Raw genomic sequence first — 15508 nt, 5'->3', positions numbered from 1 at the left:
ACTACCTTGAATTTGGTAGGGCTGCATCTATAGCTATTTATGTTTGCTTCTTCTGCTGCATTTGGTGCCAAGTTTTATATGTAGTTGGCAATATAATTCAATGAGAGAAGATTAATGCTTGCTTAATTTCATGCCTTTGGGAATTGAACTATGAGTATTATTCAGATCTTCACCATTGGCTTGATTAGTAACTATTTTAACTGTGGCCTAGCATATAAAATTCTTTCTTTAATCTATTCAAAGGAAAAGATTTAGTGGACACTTCTTATGAGTCAGGAACTATATGAGGTGCTAAGGATAGAGTAGTAAGCAAAAATGCATGATAATTGCTCTGAAGAAGCTGGAAATCTTACAGTAAAACATAGATACAGTGAGTTCCAATAGTAGGAGAAGATAATTTTTTAAAAAACTTATGTGCCCGGTACTCTACCAAGCACTCTTCATAACATTATTTTATTTCACTCTTAAACTTCTTAGTTACATTCATGTATTAAAAAAATAATTTGTAGTCCATTTTGGGCTAGAAACTATTTTTTATAGTGTTATCAAAAACACAAAACATAAAAAAGCCTAGGGAGTGATTGTAAGGTAAGTTTGTCTTTATTCCTAATAGAAGGATTGAGGAAGGTATTCCTGAGGAGGTCGTGTACCAGCAGAAGTGAGGGAGTGACCCTTGGGTAGATTTGGAGGGAGAGCATTGCCAAAAAAAAAAAAAAAAAAAAGGAACAGCAAGTGCTACAAAACTAAAATGGAAGTGAGTTTAGCTGGCTCAAGAAATAGAGGGGACATGTGAAGATGTGAAGCTCCAGATGATCACTGGGGACAGCATTTGGGTTAAGGGAAGAAAGGGTATGAGATTGTCGATCATAAACAAGAAGCTAGGATTATTTTATTAATCTGTTCTCATGTCGCTAATAAAGACATACCAGAGACTGGGTAACTTATAAAGAAAAGAAGTTTAATTGACTCACAGTTCCACGTGACTGAGGAGGCCCCACAACCATGGCAGAAGGCAAATGAAGAGCAAAGTTATGTCTTACATGGCGGCAGGCAAGGGAGCATGTGCAGGGGAACTCCTCTTTATAAAACCATCAGATCTGGTAAGACTTATTCACTATGAGAAGAACAGTATGGGGGAAACTTATCCCATGATTCAATTATCTCCACCTGGCCCCGCCGTTGACATGTGGGAATTATTACAATTCAAGGTGAGATTTGAGTGGAGACACAGCCAGTTATGTGTTTATCCTAAATAGGACATAGGATAGAAAGTCCTTGAAGAAGTTTGAGCTGGCTCGTGTTGAGATCTCATTTATGTTTTCAAATGCCTCCTGTGGCTCCTCTGAGGTGACGCCCCTTTTGATGACACCACATATGCTTTAGCTTGTTCAGATCTAAGTTTTTTCACCTCATTATTTTTTTCTTACCCTTATTTCCCTTAAAATGCAGAGATGTATGAATATAACCATAAACCGAAAATGATTCTTTGATTTTATGTGGTATCCATTTAACTATCTTAGAAGAAGGAATTCTGTTTTGTTTTGAAAGATCTCTAGATAAGAAATAAAACAATTATCTGCCAGTCTCATGCCAAAGACAGATTTTTGTTTTTATATATCAAGACACTTTTATGTATCAAGGATCTCTGATTCCAAATGGTACTTATGTCATTATTCATGACAATCAATTGGAAACTGACTCTTTGCTTGTCTAGGGAAACCAGACTCTTCTTTTTTAGTCACCATGACTTTTCAGGTTTACTCCTGCCTCATGGCAGAAATAATCAGCCAGAGCAGAATCTGAAAGCCCAACATTTGACCAGAAATTTTCAGAGAAGAAGCTAGTGTATTCTCATTGAGAATAATTGAAGAGAACGTAGAAAAACAACAAGAACAACAAGAAACAATAACGATTTAAGAGGAAGTGAAATAAAGGGTCTCTATGAGTGCAGCCAGAAAGAGGAAGACAGCCGAGCCCAAGAGGAGAGCAAAATGTGAGAGGAAGCTAGATAAATGTGACCGCAAGAACTTGAAAGAAATGTATAGTTTAAGGAGGACTTTTCTCCTAAAAAGATGAAAGTCAGAATCATGGAACATTTCATGCTTGATAATGGGTCGCACTAAGGTCATGAACAGAAAGAAAAGATTTCTGACACAAGATATCCTTATAAATTTCAAGGAACTAGGTACTCAATAAATAAATGTGCAAGGAAATCATGATAAAACTGGTCAGAATATTTGCAAATGTAAAACTGAGATTTCAAGCAGGTTTTATTCATAAATGGGGATAGTTATCACTAATTACACTTCAATTTTTATACTTTATCTATTTTGAGCATTCATGTTTTACCCTGTATCCTTGAAAGGTGGATTTTATATCCTATTTTGCAATATAAAAATCTTCATTTGTTTAATGTGTTCTTATCTCTTTGAATCATATAAGCTCTGATTCAATTAGGTAGATGGTGACTCCTGGGTTTCCTTCAGATTTATGGAGACCTATTTATCATTTTTAAAACAAATCAGATAAGGAAAAGTCTGCTCAATGAAACATAGTAATTTATCATTTTCTGGAGAGGGAAATTTGTTTGCTATTTTACTACTGCTGTGAATCCAAATTATCTTACAGGTGTTTTAAAGATCTGTCTAGATCTGATAAGTCCTTTCTATTTGGAGTAAGTTGGTTCTATCCTCCCAGAGAGAATAACTGCACCATATGCTGTGACTCCTCAGAGAGATCAGTCAACCCTGGGCATATGAACATGAAATACAATGGGCTGTTGAATTGAGAGGAAGTAGGAGTGTCTTCAGAAGCAGACAGCTTTCGAATAAGCAGCTGATTATTGGTTATTATTTTCGACCTTTGGGCTAATCATAAAGGAGGCTATTAGCAGGTAATGGATTAAATAAGGTGACTCATATTCATATAATTTCTTTAATATGAAGGAGGAAAAATAGCCTGTGGTAGATCAACCGTTGTCAAATCTTTATATAGCACATGAAATGCTCTTGAAAGGGTCTCAGGGCCGTAAACTTTCTTTTGATTAACGGTGAGAGACTCACAATTGCTTTTCTCTTAATTGGAAGCATACTCTTAGATTTGAAAATGAAAATTCAGAGATGAAAAGAGGTGGCTGCTAAAGAAACTAACACTTTTGAAGGATAAATGATTTGTCTGAAGTCATAGAACTAGTTAGTATGACTCTGGCATGAAAATCTGGGTCTTCTGAAATGTATTCTGTGATTCTAATCTATTCTAATGATTCTAATGATGGATGGCTGGTCTTTTTTTTTTTTCCTTTCATTCTTGCCTTAGCATACGTATCATCATTTGTATCCTTGCTGTGCCACTAAGAAAGTTAGCTCTCAGCATTATATGAAAAGAATAATAGCAAGTGCCAGAGGAAAGATGGATAAGGATATCAAAGAGGTCTTCAGATGCTATTACATACCTTAACAGAATGAAAAAGTGTGGTAGACACACATTAGTAAAAAAACACACAACAATTATGTTTATCCTTTTGCCTTTCAGACAGATGAGTATCTCCTCTTCCAATATTTAAAATGAACAGTATATAGAAACAATTGATAGGTAGTTGTTGGCAAGTGCTCAGGACACTTAAAAATCTTCTGTGTTCATTTTTTCAGGGTTCTAAATGGTCACGCATAGGAATTGATTCTTCTAAATTAATTCTGTCCCTTATTTATTTTAACATTTATTTCCAGATATTGGTATTACAGTTGCCTGCCTGTTTCCTGACTATAACTATGTTATTGGAGACCCCCTTCAGAAAGCTAAGCTAAGCCGTCATGGCACATCTGGGGAAGGTATGAATGAGGACAATACTAGAACACCCCAAAGTTACTTAAAGAAGCCAGGATAGTAGAAGCTTGAGGGATTTTGCCCAGAACATAGCATATGCTCTGTGTTTAGCCCCAGAGCTAATTATTGGATGGACACCCCCGACTGTGAGCAATTTTTGTTCCTTGAGGCCTGCTGACTGGCTTTGGTTCTGTCATTGATTTGAACATAATCTGTGTGTTGCATCTTTATTGGATTGCCATGATTCATTTAAAAGGAAATGTTTTTGATCCTTGCTGACTGGCTTTCACGATGGGATGGGGTAGGTGGGGGGTTGGTGAGCAGCCTGAAAAAGAAAACACTTTCAATATTGCTCTCGGGTTTACGACTGGAAGGGAGAACAGCTAAAACACATTAGTCCTTTTGCTATTCAGAGGTTTGACTGCGTTAGCTAGGGGGCCTGGATACATGATCCATTTTCTGTTTCCTGTCCAGCATCTATTTGATGCGATATGCTCCATGTCTCTTTTCATTAACTGAGACCTATATGATGTCAATTGAGAAAAACAGTAGCTGATGTTATGAAATACTTGCAGTGGCATAACAAAGATCTGTTGTAAAGGCCTTTTACTTTGTTCCATTGTATATTTTACTATTGTGTTTTATGCCTGCAGCTTGGCTGTATTGAAAGAAAATATTTCAGCTGGGCCCTGCTGGGTTTTTTTTAAAACTTGGTTTTGAAATGCTAGATAACAGTGAACTCAATCTATGGCAAACTCGTGACATTAACAAATGTGGGACAAATAACTTCACTGAGGCACATGACAGCGATGCAAACATTTTACTTGAAACCAAACCGATGAACAGAGACATAATCTGCTCTAAGAGTAAGTGAGATTAGGTTTAACTTTAGTGTCACAGATAAAGCAACTTTCATGACTGGAAATTATATCCTGCGACATAATGCGAGCTGCCATCATATCAGAGGACCCCCCAGCAGGTTTGATTCCAAAATGGGAGAGGTGACACCATGTGCTTAAGCAAAGAGAAGAAATATGATGATTTACTGTTACTCATGTTAAAATGTATATGGAGTTCAGAGTCAAAAAACTCATCCTCTTCCACCTTTCTAGTGTATCTCAAGACCAGATAATATGTCATTCCACAATCCCTCGAACAATTCGAGATGAAGTTTAGTGCTCTACTGCTACCTCATATTATTGTGAGAGAGAATATGAAAATCTAATAATGTAGCAGTAATCTCCACAATGTGAAACAATGCCAACAAAACAAAATTGGAAGCTGGAAAATGGTTTAAAGAAAGTTATAGTGCTGAAAACAAAAAGATCCCAGCTCTAATGAAATACGTTAATTGAAAGAACTCTGATTTGTGTTTTCTTTGTAATTATATTTTAATTATGAAATTAATTAGTAAGTATTATATATGGAGTGTGAATGCCTAATCCATGTACAACCATGGCATACATGAAGAAAATAGGTATTAAAGGAGTTCCACAAGCTAAATTTATGTTAGAAATACAGGGAGTTTTAAAACAACATAATAAACAATTACTTATACAGTTGGCATCACCACTTGATAATATGAATGTATTTTAAATTAGCAATATTAATTTAGCCTTACTAGTGTTTCTATTTTCTCACTTTTTGGAGCAGTGCCAAAAGTCTTTCTAAAAGACAATTTTTTTTTTTTCAAGAAAAATCTGAACTTTCCTTAACATTGGGAAGAAGAATAAACGCCTGATGAACTGTAGTCAGGATACTAAGAACACCGGTTTTGTGACTGCTCAACAGCTGCTTCCAAATGATACAATTCATTTGATATCCCTTCAGGGGAGGGTGGATTAATCCCTTCTTAGTGTCTGAACTATAGATCATAGTGTTTAAATATGTAGATCTATTATTAGCAAAAACTATGCATGAAACTTTAAACATCATTTGAAGGGGTTAAATTTATTGGCACCTGCTTCAAGGATTAGGTCATTGGTACAGTCATTCCAAAGTCTACATTACTTGTAAAACTGGCCCATGAATGAAGATTTTAGTTATCTTGTTTCTATGGAAACCAGCAGTAATTGACACTGATTACTGAACTCAGGGAAAGCAGAATCTGAAAGTACATTATAAAGAAGGCACCTCTATAAACTATAAAGGTAAATTAGCTGCCAGAAATAACCATTTTATGTTTGGTTTATTATCCGTGTAAAGTAACTTTCTATACATAAAACCCAGTTTATGTGCAACAAGGTACTAAAAGGCTACTTTCACTTTTCCCAGATAATGTATCTATTAAGGTGTGAGTCTGGGTGTCTGTTTTTATGAGTAAATATGGTGCCAAACTGATACTTTTAAAAAATGTCAGATACCAATAATGATCTACAATTTCAGAGTCCAGGCATACAGCATCAGTCTGACTACTCTTCTGTGTACACATTTGAAACTTATTACTTGAGGCTAAATATTAAACAGGATACTCTCCTGAGTGCATCTACTGGCAGCAGTATGATCGAATGTAGACTGTCTTCACTAATGCATCTTGTCTGTGAGTATGGTGGGGCGAAAAAACTGAAATCACCAGAAAATGAGCTTTCAACCAGTGCATTTAAGGTTAAGCACATTTAAATTTAAACAATCTTAATAAATAATTTATTTTAGTTTTCTAAATAGGGAAGAAATGAAAGGGACAGGACTAGAGGTTTTTAACAATCATGTTTCTAAACCTTTCCTAAAAAATGATTGATTTATATTATTTACATGTTTTTCTTAATTATTTATGTCACTATGTATAGCATACATGATTTCTGAATACCAAATCTTATACTTGAAAATAGGCCCTGAAACTTTAAGGCTTCTCAGAGTTTTGTGGTAGGAAATTCTACATGGTTGCCTGTTAAAACTCAAGGCTTTAAAGCAGGCTTCATTAACTATGTTCTAGATGGACACAGCGGCCTCCTGGTTGTCTATGAACCCCTAAAACTGTGTGCACATTTTGTGTGTGTGTAGTAAATTTGTCTAGAATTAAGGTTTAAACATTTCAGCAATTCCTCAAGACTTGTGTGACCAATATGTAAAACATACTGTTACAGCAATTTTTAAAGAATGGCCCATGAAACTCTGGGAGTCTTTAAGACCCTTCTTGGGAGTCCACATTTGAAAACTATTCATATAACAACACTAAGACATTGTTTGCCTTTCAATTAATGGTGGGTTAAACTAATGGGCCATTAGCACACATCAAAACAGTGGCATGAAATTATACTACAGTCAGTGTATTTTCCATTGCCATGCACTAACAGCTTTAAAATCTTCAGTTTCAACATACACATGATACAGTATAGCATTATTAATTTTATTGTACCTTGACCATTTAGTAGGTATGTTTTTAGTATTCTACATGGTAAAGTTGAAGTATGCATAAAATACTTGTGCTACATATTACAAAGTGGAAGAAGCCAAACTGAAAGGCTACTACATATTGTATGATTTTGATTACATGACATTCTAGAAGAGGCAAACTATAGAAACAATAAAAAGATCACTTGTTGTCAGAGGTTAGGAAGGAGAGAGAGCTTATATGCACAGCTCAGAGGACTTTTAGGATACTGAAACTATTCTGTATGATATTATAATTTTATATACATCCCATTATACAATTGTCCAAATCCATAGAATACACAGCACCAAGATTATGCCAGAATGCAAACTATGGACTTGATGATAATGATACGTGAAAATAGATTCATCAGTCATAGCAAATGTACCATGCAGATGTGAAGTTTTGATAGCTGGGGAAACTATGTGTGGGGACAGGGAGCACATGGGAACTATGTATTATACTTTCATCTCAATTTTGTTGTGAACCTAAAACTGCTCTGAAAAATAAAGTCTATTTAAAAAAATCACCTATAGGTAAAATTAGCACACAAAATTAAGATGGAACAAATAATCTTAATGTAACAGAGTAGAAAAAGTTCATTGGTACAGCTGTAGATTTTGCATTGTGACTACTCCTTAGGAAACTACCACTTAGTTTTCTAAAACTAGGTAGTTTTGCTGAACTATTTAGTAGTTTTGCTGAACTTCTAAAATGTATATTCACATTTTCTGAAAAATACATTAAAATACTCCTCTTTTTTCCAATTACAAATCTGTTTGAGGTCTGATTTTCTTCATTTATTTCCATCAAAACAACATATTGCAATGGACTAGATGTAGATGCAGGTATGAGAATATTAAGACATATTAAGGGAATTTGAAAAATAAAAAATGAAAAATAAACAACAGTGCCATTCTTCTCATTGTTTTTAAAAAGTGTTTATTTTTCTTAAAACTGTTATTTGGGTTACCTGTAAAGTGTTATTGTCATTTCAAAATGAAATAATGTGTAAATATTTTTAAATGTCACAGTTTTAATTTTGAATGTCTCAGTCTTAATTTTAAATAAAAATATATAAACCAAAGATCTTCAGAGTTCTCAAAAATTTTATTAAGAGTGTAAAAGTGTCTACAGACTAAACACATTTGGGAACCCTGAAACTCCAGTAAAGTAATGCTTCATATTGTTTAGTCAAAGTTTGTACCTTATTAATTCAACTTAAAACATTTATCTTCCTAATTGCTCATTCTCTTCAATGATTTGGCATTCTACAAATTTAATAATTAATATAAGTTAGCTCAGTTTAGTGAAACGAACCAATCTTTTACATATTTGTTTCCCAAGCTGCCTGGAACAAGATCTGCCCACTTGCACAGCTGTTTATTTGGCTAACTTGTTTTACCAAGAGGATATGTGTTACTCTTCAAATTATGAGATTCAAGGTTAGTGCTTTTGGAAAAGTAAACATCATTTTTACTTTTCCAGGTGAATACTGTACCTTCTCAATAGCATACAGAGACTCTAAGCATATTATGAAAATAAATAAGTATTAATATAAATGCAATTGACTAGTTTATATTGTGGGACAAAATACATAAGGAGACAAAATTATTCAGTTTATACAAAACGAAAACAAAATGCAAACACGTGACTAAAATGCCAGTCAATAGCCAGTATTAATATGTATGCCTCAGTCAAACCTGAGAACCATTTTTAGACAAAAGACATCATACATGCTACAAAATCATAACAAAACATCTTATATATTTTTCTAGACACCTTGATTTAACTTAATCACTTCATATTTAAGGGGAAATTAACACTAATGTGAAAATAATTTATTTAAGATATTTATTGTCTGAAATCTTCCATTGTTAATGAAACACAAAAGGAACAACAGGCCAAGCTGAAAGTCTGTGTTCACCTTTCTTCCTCAATGATCTTAAGTGGTTTATAGCTTTCTCATTTTCCTTCCACCCGTCCTCCCTCTTCTCCCTTTCCCCGTTTCCTCCCTCTGTCCCTTCCTTCTTTTCTTATTTTTTCTTGCTTTGCTTTTTCTCCATAATTTTGACATTACAAGAATTGTGCCTATCAAATTCTTAATAAAACCAAATTTCAGTTCAAAAGGGATTAAACGCTATTTAGTAATCAATTGAATCATTTTACACGGTCATTTAAAGTTGGTGTAGAGTATCTTTCCATTTTCATGCCTTTTGTGATTTCATTTTAGCTTAGAGGACAAGCTACTCTGCATATTATTTTTATTTTTGTGAGGTTCTTTATTCACATATTCTGAAATAAATTATTTATAAATATTGAATCAAACTTGATAAATTGTAAGTAATAAGATGGAACTAAAATGTATCCCAGGCCAACACCGTTATTTTACAGATAAGGAAACTGATGGCATGTGACTTACCCAGGACCACAGAGCTAATAAATATGAGCAGAATGTTTAGAACACTCAGGCTGAAATCTGTTTATCATTTTTATTATAGATAGTAATTATCAGAGTGGTTGTAGAAAGTATTCAGCATATATTGAAAAATATTGTTAGTAAAAGAAAATTTTAATTTAATTATTAAGCAAGTCATAGACGTAAACCAAGCCTATCAAACTATGGGAGAGCTACAGTGCGTGACTTTTCTTCAAACGTGGAGAGAGAAGTCATTCTGGGCACTGCAAATGGTGGATCAAAGTGGTGCTGGGCAATTGTGAGAAGCATTTTTAAGTAAGACTCCAAGCAGAAATAGCTGCTTCGCATTGAAAGAGCTTTAACTTCCTTAGGGTCACCACTAACCACTATGGCAAGTATTAGGAGGTAGATTCTCCAGCCCTAAAACATCTTCTAGGAGCAGAGATGTAGAGAGAGTGCCTGCATTGTGGTACAGTGCTGCATGGGCAGAACCACCATCTTAACATATTGGAAGGCAGCAGCATCTTCCTAAAAGGCAGTTTAAAACATCTTAATACTTAGTTATTGGGACTTTAGTCAATGCATAAGCAATAATTAAAACTTAAAAATAAGAGTCTGAAGAAAGAAGTGGGCATCCTTATTATGTGGCCAGAATTTGTGGGACAATAACAGTATTGGAATCACAGAAGATTACAGAGGCATCACTCCAGACACCATTTCTGGGGCCAATCTTTAACGATTTCATCACCAATCCCTTAATGAAGAAGAAATGAAAAATCATAGTAAGAATTAACTGTGTATTTTTCATATTTGCTATACAAAATATATTAAAATGTAAAATATCTTTGTAAAAATGAGTTTAGAAATTATCGATAGATCTTTATACTGTTTTCAGAACAAATTCCTCCAGTCGTTGAGGTACATATTCAGGTATTGGGATCAGTGGATTTTGCCTAAACATTTGAATCAGGATTCTGGTACTTAGAATGGGTAAGGTTTGATAGCATCTGCTCCTTTCCCATTCTCAATCATTGGCCCAAGTTCTGTTTACATCTACCCTTCTGTAAAGAATGCCACTTGTTTCGTGTTGCTTCTGTGAAGCTCTGCTCTTTCAGTGTTAATTATCCCAGGACTCATTGTTTTGATAATTTCAGTCTTCATCAAAATATCTTATAACACAAGCATGCAGAAAACAGCTTTTCAGATGGCAAAATAATGCCTCGATGAGATCTTAGCAGAAGCTATTTGCAACAGTTCCAGAACTTCCTTATACATAACAAAGCATTATTTTCAAGATTTAATTTTGTCATTGCTTTTTGTTTTCTGTAAAGACTGCTTGATACAAAAGGTCAAGGTATCAGCAAAACATAGACAGATTTTTGCTGAATGACATAAACCTGTCAAAATGCTGAGCTTTGATGTTCCATTAAGTGATCGATGTAGATTACTAACTTTTGGCTAAATGCTACTCAACCAGATAACGTCAATACCTGTTAGTTCATTGATGGAATAATTAATCAATCAATACAGGATGCTTGAAGTCAGGGAGAATTATTGCCAGGCTTGTATCTCCGGCTTTGGTCACAGAAATTATTTAAAAACATCCTTGCAACATTAACCCGCTCTGTGTGAGGTTTATTTTAGCATTACGAATACAGAAGAAGGAAAGAAAAAAATTCCAGTGAGCAGCACTTCTTGTAACCTTGAGCTCCCCAGAAGGAAAAGCTTCTAACAAGCTGAGTGCATCATCATTAGTTCTTCCTTTCACATCATCGCACTCTGCTTGTAAAATAATTACATACAATTTTTCTATTTTACAGTTGGACCACATGACTCCCTGTTCTTTTGCACAGCAATTCACCCCTCCCCCAGATTGCCTAGTTGAAGGCTGGAACTGCTCACCTTTAAACATCTCAGTCGGAGAATTTTATGGTAGCTGGTTACAATATTTCCTAAGAGTTGCAAAATAATCCATCTGGTTCACAGAAAAATTCTCTCTCCTCACTATTTCCTATTTCCAATGCAACCAAAATTTTTCTTCTTAGAAATGCAGAAGGCAAGGATTCTTTGTATTTTCAAAGCTGCATATGTTGTCATTTATTTGAACTCGTGAGTTTAGGACAATTCATAACACTTTGCTAGAGGTTACCATTGGTTCTCATTACTTACTGGTTCTAATTCTGTGAGATAAAAGCATCTTTTCTATATAATTTTATAAATCACTGTTACTTTTTTGCAGAACTAACGACAATACTTTTATTCATTTTAACAAATAATTATCACAAGTGTAGTATGACCCAGGCATAGTAATGATATTTACTCTCAAGGAGTTTAGACATACAACCAACACTTTGGTGCATTCCTGGTTTCACACCACTTGTGTATCTCTCACTCCATTTAATCTTTCCACATCCATGTGAAGTAGGGAGCAGAAGGATTATTATTGCAAGGTATCCATTAGGAGAAACTATATCTAATAAGATTTACTTCTTGCTAACATCAATTATTTAGCAAATAGCCTGGGTCTTTAGGAAACTAGTGTGAAAGTATTGGCAATTACTACTTAGATGATATAAACAATACCCCCAAAATGACATAGTATGAGGATCTCTACCAGTGATAAAATCCCTTTGTGTGAATGGGATTTCTTCATGTAAAAACACAAAAAATAGAGATAAAATTAGAGAAAAATTAAGTTAAAATATGACTGCACATCCTAAACAACCACACTCGGCTGAGCTTTGCCTAGACAAGCCTTGCACACATGTGCCTGAACTTGCATCTACTTCCACACATCCCAGATTGTCCTCATAAACATGTGAGTGAAAACAAATGCCCTCCCTGCAAATGAGATGACAGCGTCAACTTCAAAGTTGAGATAGGAGTGGGAATTGTGTTTCTTAGAGCCACTAGTAGCCTAGTAGAAAAGTGACCTCAGGACATGCCTTGAACCTGGTTGGGACATGTAAGGACACAAGTGTGCATGTTTTTCTCAGGACAGTTGGTGTGATATATGCAAGTGAATCTTCTGCCCTCAGCATCACTTTTCTGGGAGGTCTGGAATTCCACCTCCATGCCTGCCCACATGCGTTCAAATGAGCTAGTGTGTCACTGTTTTGTGAATGGTGAACTCTGAGATGTGATGCTTCATTGCAATGCATAAACTGAACACTCATATTTTGGGTTGGGTTGCCTTCAAAGTCGATCTTGACTCTTTGTTACTTCTCTCTCTCTTAGGTAGGGTCTATCTTCCCTCCTCATGAATCAGGGTTTTTCTGTGTTGATGCTGCCACATAAATCTGTGTAGTTTTCTGACCCAGACCTTAAAATAAGGGCAACTTCCCTGGCAGACCTTGAAGCAGTCCCTCCGGGAGTCCTAGAACAACAGGTAAAAAGTCTGACTACTCTGAGACCATCATATTGGAGAGGCCGAAAGTAGGCTTTTTAGTTGACATTGCCAGCCCTCAAGCCATCCCTGCCCAGTCATCAGGCATGCAAGTAAAACCATATTGAAACCTATAGACCAGTCAATTCACCAGCGACTACAGTACCAACCGGCCTCAGTCAACACAGAAGAGAAGAGTCAACCAGTGGGGTCCTGCTTGAATTTTGCACCTACAAAATTGTGAACAAAATAAAATGATTATTGTTTTAAGCCACTATGCTTTGGAGTAATTTGTTACAAAGTGATAGGTAACTTGAATAGGAGGTAAACACAGAAAGCACTAGTAGGGAAGTGGAGAAATGTGACAGAAAAGAGAAGGAAGTCAATATAAACCATTAATAGGCCAGGCATGGTGGCTCATGTCTGTAATTCCAGCACTTTGGGAGGCCGAGGCGAGTGGATCACACGAGGTCAGGAGTTCAAGACCAACCTGGCCAACATGGCGAAATCCTGTCTTTATTAAAAATACAAAAATTAGGCATGGTGGTAGGTGCCTGTAACCCCAGCTACTTGGGAGACTGAGGCAGGAGAATTGCTTGAACTCAGGAAGCAGAGGTTGCAGTCAGTCGAGATTATGCCACTGCACTCCAGCTCGGGGGCGACAGAAAGAGACTCTGTCAAAAATAAAAATTCATTAACAAACAAGTTATCATCATGGATAACTGAGTCTCAATCCCCCAGAGACCTCTGAGGCCATGTGGAATGGAGCTCAGGGTGGAAGGCTGTTTCTAGTACTAAGACTGGACACTTGCAGCTTGCTCTGCTTGCAGGCCTAATATGTCCTGAGGCTCCAGACAGAGTTCAATGTGTGCAATAAGAAGTTGAGAGTGTGCACATAAAGGTGAGTGCCATGTGAAGTGGGCTAGACTGACAAATGTCTAATACATGTATTGGCCCCATGTAGGGTTTTCACAAGCAGTTTTAGGGAAGGTATACTATTGTCACTCCTTGGCCCAGACTTTTCTGCCAGACATATTAGTGACTGCAAACCTGCATTGATATAGTTTACATATTTATACCCACCCAAATATCAGGTTGAATTGTAATCCCCAGTAGAGGAGGTGGGGCCTGGTGGAAGGTATTTGGATCACTAGGGCAGGTCCTTCATGAATGGCTTAGGACATCCCCTTGGTGATAAGTGAGCTGTCACTCTGAGTTCACATGAGATCTGGTGGCTTAAAGGTGTGTGGCACCTTCTCCACCACTCTCCCTCACTTCTGCTTTCACCATGTGATGGGCCTGCTGCCCCTTCACCTTCTGCCGTGATTGTAAGTTTCCTGAGGCCTCCCTAGAAGCTGAGCAGATGCCAGCACCATGCTTCCTCTATAGCCTGAAGAACCATAAGCCAAATAAACTTATTTTCTTTATAAATTACACCGTATCAGGTGTTTTTCATAGCCATGTAAGAACAGCCTGATACGTGTGTGTTCTGCTTTTATTTCCCACACCCAGTGACTTAATTACTCAAAGCCCAACTCAAACAGCATGTATGCCTAGGTGCCTTCATTTATCCATTTGAAGCAAAAGTCATCCCTCCTGTGCAGATACATTCCATGACAGTTTAAGATCTGGATCTATAGCACTGAACGTCTTATCATATTTTGGTCGAGTTTAGTGTGAGTCTTTTAATCTCTTGACCTCTTCCACTCTTTTGAACTCCAGGAGTGAAAGGGACTGATTGATCAAGTCTTGTAGATCTTTCTTATTTGCCATACTGGCACCTAATCCACTGCTTGATAGATGACACACAGATGATGCTCAGCACTTGTTTATTGTATTATAATGGATTCAAATAAATGTTTCAGTTACCACATGCCTTTTCAAAAGGACTTAGATCTTATTAAAAATAAGGCAGTAAATTTTCTACATAACCTAACTTAAACATGTTTCCAATAAAAATCCACTGCATTGAGTGGGTCATATTTATTTGACAGATATATTCTAGTGAACTAGATGCACAGTTAACAACAACAATAAAAACAAATATTCTCTAAGGTTCTTGTTGTACTGCCAACTCTAATAAGGTCTTCAGTAAAATAATAATGACTGAAACATTGCCGGGGAGCTTAGGAAAATGTGCTCAAGGTCTCTGCTTGGGGTGCTACTTTTAAGTATTTATTTTTTTAAGACGGAGTTTCACTCTTGTTGCCCAGGCTGGAGTGCAATGGGGCAATCTTGGCTCACTGCAACCTCCACCTCCTGGGTTCAAGTGATTCTACTGCCTCAGCCTCCCCAGTAGCTGAGATTACAGGCATACACCACCACACCTGGCTAATTTTGTACTTTTTTTGGTAGAGATGGATTTCTCCATGTTGATCAGGCTGGTCTCAAACTCCTGACCTCATGTGATCCACCTGCCTTGGCCTCCCAAAGTGCTAGGATTACAAGCTTGAGTCATTGTGCCCGGACTTTGGGGTGTTATTTTTAGCTCATACCTAAATAATTTTGAATT

Source organism: Colobus angolensis, unplaced genomic scaffold (assembly GCF_000951035.1).
Source record: "Colobus angolensis palliatus isolate OR3802 unplaced genomic scaffold, Cang.pa_1.0 Scaffold180, whole genome shotgun sequence".
NCBI classification, from domain to species: domain Eukaryota; kingdom Metazoa; phylum Chordata; class Mammalia; order Primates; family Cercopithecidae; genus Colobus; species Colobus angolensis.
Note: the sequence above shows the minus strand (reverse complement) of the source record.